The sequence below is a fragment of the Pteropus vampyrus genome, unplaced genomic scaffold (genome assembly GCF_000151845.1).
Source record: "Pteropus vampyrus isolate Shadow unplaced genomic scaffold, Pvam_2.0 Scaffold52, whole genome shotgun sequence".
NCBI lineage: Eukaryota > Metazoa > Chordata > Mammalia > Chiroptera > Pteropodidae > Pteropus > Pteropus vampyrus.
The window spans coordinates 3,653,253-3,655,509 of NW_011888833.1; positions in this window are offsets into that span (position 1 = coordinate 3,653,253).

Below are 2,257 nucleotides of genomic sequence, written 5' to 3' on the forward strand. Positions count from 1 at the left end.
GTTCCAGCCGGTGTGACAAACGGCAAGAAAAGACACACGGATCATCCAAGAAGAAACAAAACCATCCCCGTTCGCAGATGATGTGATCGTCCACGGAGAAAATCCCCAGGAACCTACAAAAACCTGGAACTGACAGCGAGTTCAGCAAGATCACAGGATTCCAGCACGTCAACTAAATTAAAGTGCGGGGCTATTCGCAACCACTCAGAGACGGTGAAACACGCGGAAGAAAATCTCACAAAACCTTTTCCGACGTGTGCACTGAAAGCCACGTGATGCCGATGAGAGAAACGGAAAAAGGTATAAATGAACAGAGCGACACGCCGTGTCTATGGACAGGAGGGTTCCGCATAGTAAAGATGTGGATTCTCCCCAAACGGACATACGGGTTTACAGCCGTTCTTGTCAAAAACCCAGCAGGGTGGACGGATGGACCTGCAGATCGGTGGGATGGAACAGGGAATCCAGGAGTGGCCCCCCAAATGCGCCCGGCTGGTTTCTGACGAAGGCGCAAAAGTGATTCCATGGAGGAACGCGCGATGTATCCAATGCCGGGGCAACGGGACGTCGACGGGCAAGAGAAAAAGCGAACCTCAAGTCCAGACCTTTTACAAAAATGCACACGAAATGGACCACAGACTTCAGTGTAAAGCGTAAAAATCATGCAGCTTTTAGAAAAAACACAGGAGAAATTCTTCAGGATCTGGAGCTAGTCCAAGAGTCCTTGGGCTTGATTCCCCAACCACAATTCATAGAGGAGAAAAAAACTGATACATTGGATTTCGTTCAAATGAAAAAGTAGCACTCTGCAAAAGATCCCATTAGGAAGGTGAACAGAAAAGCTACAGAGTAGAAAAAGAATATTAGTGGACCACATATGTCTGACCGAGGACCGGTAGCTAGAATATATGAGGAGCTCCCAGACTCGACAGTGGAAAGACAACCAATCGATCAGAAAATGGGCAAAAGACACGAGGAAGATACAGAGATGGCAAATAAGCACACACAAAGAGGTTCGACCTTACGAACCTTTGGGCAGACGCAAGATAAGCGGCCAAGACGACAGGCAGTGAGGACGCGGTGCTGGCGAGATCGAGGATGCTCGGTCCCTCCGACGTGGCCGGTGGGAGCGTCTGGCGCAGCTGCTCTGGAAAACAAGTCACAACAGCTCCTTAAAAAAATGCAGTGCGCAGCTGCCGTTCGTGGGTGAGTGGCCACCCGCTGTGGGCCGTCCACAGCCTGGAACGTCACTCGGCAATAAAAAGGAACGAGCCAGGGCACGCATGACGGCCAGAGACATGGCCAAGGGGGAAACACGGTCCCCACAGGCTAAAGACTGCCCACTCCGTCACCTGCTGTCCTTGAAGTGTAAGGTGACAGCCGTGGTGGCAGATGGGTGGTGGCCGGGGCGGGGCAGCAGGACGGGGCGCAGACTCAGGCCCTGTCCTGAGTCCTCTCGTGCCGATGTCATTACGCTGGCTGAGATCTCGTCCTGTCAGCTCTGCAAGGTGTCACCTGTGGGGGAAGATGTGGGATCTCCGCACTGTTTCTTACACCTACTCACGAATCTATAATTTTCTCAAGATAACAAGTTTCAGTTAAAAAAAAAAAAAAAAACATTTATAGGCCCATTGGGGAATCATGAGCACAGAACGGATCTTTTCAGCAACGTGGCGGCATCGTGTTTTGTTTTCAAAGGCTCGGCTGTACTCTCAAAGGATGCGCATCGAAACGTTTCAGATGGTGTGTCTGGGTTTGCCTCAGAATATTCCAGCCTGGGGGATGAGCCGCGGCAGAGAATAGGTGTGAACAGGTGCTTCCCGGAGCTGAGCGACAGCTGCGGGGGGGTCCCTCACACGTGCCCTCGGGGTTAAGCCACCGACATCGGGGCGGCCGGACCTGGCCGGAGCCCTGGCTCTGCCACGTGCCAGCTCCGGAACCGGCGGCGGTGACTCACCCTCTCGAGCTTCGAGCTTCAGCGCAGTGGGGCTGCTGTCTCCTAAGGCAGCGTCGGTGAAGAGAGGCACAGTCCCACCCCAGGGACGGACCCAGGGATGGGGAGAGAGAGAGAAGCCAGCACGGGACCCCAAGCTGCGGGGGGAGGCGAGACCCACGGTGAGGCTGGGCAGTGTCCTGGGATCCAGGGCAAGGCCGCAGAGTTTTAAGATGACCACGGAGAAGAGGCCACCGGGCTTGGTGTTCAGAGCGTCACCGTGCCGACGGCGGCTGGGGCTCCGTGGGGAGGGCGGGTCCAGAG